We start from the raw sequence: 7095 nt of genomic DNA on the forward strand, positions 1-7095 counted from the left end.
GACCGTTGGGCACTGCATTCTCCGTGGTGAGAGATACTGAATGAAATTTCATAGTCTCGGCACATTCTTGACACTATAGCTCTCAGAATATCGACATGCCTAACGATTACTGAAATATAATGTCCCACGCGCCTAGCTGCAACTAACATTCTGCATTGAAGGTTGGTTAATTCCCGTCGTACGGTCAGAATCACGTCGGAAACCTTTTCATGTGCATCACCTGAGTACAAGTGACTTGTCCGCCATTGCAGTGCCCTTTTATACCTTGTGTACGCGATCTGCATACGTGTGTATCCATTTGTCACCCCAGTGCAAAGCCGTGTATACTCCCGAAGCCAGCTGGGCCACACCTGTTGTAGCTCGTGTTGAATATCCCAGATACTGGCAGTGGCACGGTGTGAGCTGCTTCCACACATGTTTTATTGGGAACTGATCTGGGGATCTTGCCGGCCGTTGGAGTACCTCAGCAGACAGTCCATAGAAACCTTTGTAAGGTACAGACAAGCATTGTCCTGTTGAAAAATGGCACAACAATGCATATGAAAACGTTTCTACACATCTTTTATGCATACACATCGCCAGATTTGCACCTGGTGGCAATAAATTGGATCTAATTTTTTTCCCAGCGTAAATCGGTTCCACATTAATGCATTACAGTATCTACCAAGTTTTTGTGCCATACGATAATTACAGCCCACACTCTACATCTACATCTACATCTACATGCATACTCCACAAGCCACCTGACAGTGTGTGGCAGAGGGTACTTTGAGTACCTCTATGGGTTCTCCCTTCTGTTCCAGTCTCGTATTGTTCGTGGAAAGAAGGATTGTCGGTATGCTTCTGTGTGGGCTCTAATCTCTCTGATTTTATCCTCATAGTCTCTTCGCGAGATATACGTACGAGGGAGCAATGTACTGCTTGACTCCTCGGTGAATGTATGTTCTCGAAACTTCAACGAAAGCCCGTACCGACCTACTAAGCGTCTCTCTTGCAGAGTCTTCCACCCTGGAGTTTATTGCCACCAGGCGCAAATCTGGTGATGTGTATGCATAAAAGATGTGTAGAAACGTTTCCATATGCAATGAATTAGGAACAGGACATCGGAAGGAGAAGTTCATCTATCATCTCCGTAACTCTTTCGTGTTTACCAAATGATCTCGTAACGAAGCGCGCTGCTCTCCGTTGGATCTTCTCTATCTCTTCTATCAACCCTATCTGGTACGGATCCCACACTGGTGAGCAGTATTCAAGCAGTGCGGAACAAGTGTACTGTAATCTACTTCCTTTGTTTTCGGATTGCATTTCCTTGGGATTCTTCCAATGAATCTCAGTCTGGCATCTGCTTTACCGACGATCAACTTTATATGGTCTACCTTTCTGAATAGCTGTACATTAATTATAATCACCTGATAATTTTCTGTGTAATCTAGTTCGAGTAATGAAAGCTTAGTTATAACCGCCTCCTACTTTCCTTACTGCATTAAATGTTATACATTAGACGGTATCCCTTAATTGAGAGTATTTTTGAAAACAATTTAAATTTTTAAATTCGGTCAGTATAATATGAAATACTGAAATTAAAATTTTTGTTCCTCCTGGAAGACGTCATATACATAAACTGCAAGTGAGGCTGTGTATCGTTTATTACTAGCTGGGGTAGTCTTTCCGTAATACCGAATCAAACAGGTGTAAGCCACGTATTTCTGCTGGTGAACTAAGGATGGTGTACTGAACACCAGTATTTGTGTCATTTGTAGACTAATAATTGTAGTTATTACAAGTCGAATGTTTTTAGGTTGGGTAGTACTTCTAAGTACTTCTAAGTCGTAAATACTTATTTACCCCTGAGCAGCTAGTCAGGTTTTCAGGTTGTGAATTTGAGGTTGTGAACGTGTGGACGCAAAATGGTTAATCTCTACTGAGAGACGTAGTCCTTTCTGTGTTGCAGTTACGACTGTGCAGAAAACATCAGGTTCTAAGGTTTGTGGGAAGACTGCTCGAAGCAGGATGCGAACCTGCGCCGTAGCGGCCGTGCGGTTCCAGACTGAAGCGCCTAGAACCGCTCGGTCACACCGGACGGCCCCTGAAATGTGTACTACACCTGCAGCTGTTACAGCCTATATAGACACTTAGATACTTTTGGTAATAGTCCCTTACAATGTTATTTGCAAGTGCGAAACTGCACAACAGTAAGCTCTCATAACACACACAGTTCTGCCGCCGATATGTAGACGAAAACGACTACTTGTGAACTGACGAGATTCCCTACAGGAATACAACGCCAGTGGTGGTACAGTAGACTCAGTTGCGACCACAGTAATCGAGTGAAACAAGACTGACGAGTGTGTAGAAAGAGCTGTAGGCCGCGCGTAAGGTGTATAGACATTCGCAGGGGGCTGGAGCGGGGTGAATCTACCCAGTCCGGAGCTGAGTGCGGCGCGGTGCTCGCAGTACATAAAACAAGTGGAGCCCGAGACCATTACGAGTGCCTGCGGCCTGCGACCCGACCAACGGGGCTGCGCCGGCGGTTATATCGAGTGCGGAAAACACTTATTCGGCGATATATTTTATCAGCTGGCTGGTGGTGGCTGCCCTAGCTGCGGCTGGGAGAACATCCCGCGGCCCGGCGCCCAATGGAGGCTGCTGCTGCGGAGGCCGGAGAGGAGAAGCCGGAGGGACGGAGAGAGGGAGAGGGAGAGGGAGAGAGCCGGGCCAGTGGGAGGCTCATAAATCAATAGCGAGCGACTGCTGGAGCTGGAACTGGAGAGAGGGGGGGGGGGCGGGGGGTTTCCAGGCGCAGCTGGCTCCAGCGCCGCGCTGGAGAACACTCCAGCCAGCGTCCAGCCACTGTGTTCTCTCCTCTCTCTCTTTCCTACAGCGCAGTTAATAATTATTTAAATTAGGCGTACACCACCAAAACTCGTCCCTTCTCCGTCAAGCTCGTCCACAATTATTTTTCTCCTGTATGTATCAAACTGTGCTGGCGGTGGTAATTACTCAATCTGTTCGAACAGAGCTGTTGCCGAGTTCGACTTGTAAAAATTGCGTTTATATGAGAAGTCTCTATAGCAAAGGTAATTTCTCAGGTAGACGCTACACACAAAATTCTGACACTACGAGGCTTTCCACAACTGCACCAGGTTGTTAACTTTAGTGGCTTACAGCTGCCTTAACAGAATCGTCTCCAACTCTGCTGATGTGATTTGAGACGTTGCACATTACGGTGACGTAAGGTATAAGACCCCGAAATGCACCTATACGTCTGAAGGTGTGTAGACATTCGCAGGGAACTGGAACGGGATCAATCTATGCAGTCTGGAGTCTACACAGATTATAAAACGACACTGCATTGGTGTAGCTGTCTTTTGTACTCAACTGACTCGTATGAAAAGGTTTCCGACGTGATTATGGCCGCATGAGGGGAATTGACGCGGCCTCGTCGACGGAGTAACACGCATGGGACATTCCATTTCGGAAAACTTTAGGGAATTAAATATTCTGAGATCAACAGTGTCAATACCACGCCGAGAACACCTCTCATTATCTCTCACCATGGACAACGCAGTGGGCGATGGCCTTCACTTACAGACCGAGAGCAGCGGCGTTTGTTAAGAGTTGTCGGTGCTAACAGACAAGCAACGTTGTGCGAAGTACCTGCAGAAATCAATGTGGGACGTACGTCGAACGTATCCGTTGGAACAAATGCGGCGAAATTTGGCGTCATGGGCTATAGCAGCAGACGACCGACGTGAGTGCCTTCGCTAATAGCACCACATCACCTGCATCACCATATGGGTTGCACCCTAGACGGCTGGTAAACCGTAGCCTGGGGTGATGATGTCCCGATTTCACTTCGTAACAGCTGATGGCAGTGTTCGAGTGTGATGCAGACGCCACAGAGCCATAGCTCCTAGCTGTCAACAAGGCACTGTGCAAGCTGTCTCCATTATTATGTGGGCTGTGTTTACATGGAAAGGACTAGGCTACTTGGACACCATTTGCAGTCATTCATGTACGACATGTTCCCCAAACAACGAGCCGGCCGCTGTGGCCGAGTGGTTGTAGGCGCTTCAGTCTGGAACCTCGCGACTGCAGCGGTCGCAGGTTCGAATCCTGCCTCGGGCATGGATGTGTGTGATGTCCTTAGGTTAGTTAGGTTTAAGTAGTTCTAAGTCTAGGGGACTGATGACCTCAGATCTTGAGTCAAGTGCTCAGAGCCATTTGAACCATTTTCGAACCCAGTCAACGATGTAATATTTATGGATGACAATACGCTATGTCACCGGTCCACAAACGTCCGGGTTTGGTTTGGAGAACATTCTGAACAGTTCAAGTAAATGGTCTTGCTACTCAGAACGCCCAGCGTGAATCCCACTGAACATTTATGAGACGTAATCGAGAGGTGAGGTCGTGCATAAAATCCAGGAGCGGCAACACTTTTGCAATTATAGCTGGCTATAGAGGCAATATGGTACAGTATTACTGCAGGAGACTTCCAAGATGCTTTGAGTCCATGCCACAGCGAATCGCAGCAACCCCGCCGGGAAAAAGGAAGTGAGACACGATATTTGGAGGTATCCTATGACTTTTGTCACAGTAAATTATCCGCCTTAGATAGCCAGTTATAAGAGAAGATACGTTTTTAACGTGAACTATGAACCTCGGTAAAACTATAGTGTTTCACACCGACACAAACCTTCGTTGGTAGCGTCGTCTTAAGTGGCTCTGAGACACTGGCGGTTGGGTAGCCTTACCAGAAAAGACTACATGATTCTGAGGCATGGTGCTGCAGATGGGCCCCAAGGATTTCGCGGGCAGAGAGAATGACCAATGAAGAAGTCTGTAAGAAGGTAGGGGAGAAATTATAGTTGTGGACGACTGTCAAGGAACTGAGGGACCGACAGTTTGGACACCTGTACAATCACTGTGAAATTAATGGAAGGAAAAGCGCCTTTGAAGAATAAACGAGGAAGGCTCTAGTATATCTGACTCTGACAACCTGGTCTGAACTGGAGGGAGTTGAGAAATAGAGGCAAAAAAAAAAAAAGCTAACTAGAATTGCTTCCGATAGAGTCACGAATTCAGAACAAAAGAAGCAGCCTACTAGGGTAAGAGAATATTACGTTACGCAAAAAAACTTTTCACTATAATGAGGGTAAGGAATGACGCAATTCTGGAGTAACAGGGAGTTGAGAATGATGAAGACTTAACAGTCCGTCCACGTCGATGTCATTAGAGACTGGAGGACTGGAGATGCAGACAGTGTGATGCTTCACACTGGATATATTTGCTCATTTTAACCGCGAAATACACTCAAGGAAAAAATTCACAACACCAAGGAGGAATTGCGCGACATAAAGGAAAGCCCGTAGGCATGTTTCTACATTTGAAGGAAGATCTCTATTCACATTCCGCGCCAGTCGCGTGAGAGTGGCACGCCACTCTAAGGATACAAATCAGATTAGCTTTAAATACATGCTGTAACCCTCGTGAACGTTAGTTACCTTTTAAATTGGGCATGGTGAGTTGACTCCTCCCGAACAGGCCATGAAGGCCCAAAGGTACCGACCGGCCGCCGTGTCATCCTCAGCCCACAGGCGTCACTGGATATGGAGCGGCATGCGGTCAGCATACCACTCTCCCGGCCGTATGGCAGTATCCGAGACCGGAGCTACTACTCCTCAAGTAGCTCCTCAGTTTGCCTCAGGGCCGAGTGCACCCCACATGCCAACAGTGCTCGCCAGACCGGATGGTCGCCCATCCAAGTGCTAGCGCAGCCCGACAGCGCTTAACTTGGACGATCTGACGGCAACCGGTGTTACCTCTGCGGCTAGGCCGTTGGCGTGGTGATTTGAGGTTAGTCAATAATGCCTTTAAGGCGACAAAGACGCCATTATCAGCACCTCAGTAGCTTTGAACTAGGCCGTCTAATAGGGCAACGATAATCTGGTTGTTCCTTGTGCGATATTGCAGGGATGTAGCCACTGAATATGACTGCAAGCAGCGGTGGTCACGAGGAAGCTCGATCGAAAGAAGACGGCGATCCGGGCGGCCTCGTAGCGCTACCGAAAGGGAAGACCGTCGTGTTCAGGGTATGGCTGCGGAGCATGGTACTACACCTGGAGCAACAATTTGAGCAGTAGCTGACACCGCAGTGACGCAACGAACTGTCACAAACCAGTTACTACAAGGACATTTCCGACCTAGACACCCCGTATCGTGCATTCCACTGATTCCAAACTTCTGCCATTGGCGACTTCCGTAGTGTCAAGTGAGAGCTCACTGAACGGCAGGGTGGAGGTTTGTTGGGTTTACTGATGAAAGCTGGTTCTACCTCGATGCCAGTGATTGCCGTGTGTTGGTTAGAAGGATGTTAGTTGATGGCCCACCTGGAGTTATGGTCCGGGTTCAAATGGCTCTGACCACTGAGGAAGTTAAGATCTGAGGTCCTCAGTCCCCTAGACTTAGAAGTACCTAAACCTAACTAACCTAAGGACATCGCACACATCCATGCCCGAGGCAGGATTCGAACCCGCGACCGTAGCAGCAGCGCGGTGCCAGACTGAAGCGCCTAGAACCGCTCGGCCACAACGGCCGGCTGTGGCCTGGGTGCTATTTGGTATGAAAGCAGAGATAATCTCGTGGTTATCCCACGCACCCTCACATCAAATTTTACGTCAGTCTGGTGATTCGTCCTGTTGTACAGTCATTAATGAACTTCGTCGCAGTGGGTGTTTTCCAACAAGATAACTCTCGTCCACGTGCCGCTGTTGTAACTCAATACGCTATACAGTGTGTCGACAGGTTGCTGTAGCCTGCTCGATCACCAGATACGTCTCCAGTCGGGCACGTATGGGGCATTATGGAACGACAAGATCAGCGTTGTCCACAAACGGCATTACCTTTCCCTGTACTGACCGATCAAGTGTAACAGGCATGGAATCCACCTCACAAGCTGATATCTAGCACCTGTACAGCACAATGCATGCACGTTTCCTCGCTCACATTTAACTTTCTGGCAGTTACAAAGGCTATTAATACACCAGCATTTCAAATTTGCAGTGGATTATCTCGCGCTTACATTATTCTTTG

The sequence above is a fragment of the Schistocerca gregaria genome, chromosome 10 (assembly GCF_023897955.1).
Source record: "Schistocerca gregaria isolate iqSchGreg1 chromosome 10, iqSchGreg1.2, whole genome shotgun sequence".
Taxonomy (NCBI): domain Eukaryota; kingdom Metazoa; phylum Arthropoda; class Insecta; order Orthoptera; family Acrididae; genus Schistocerca; species Schistocerca gregaria.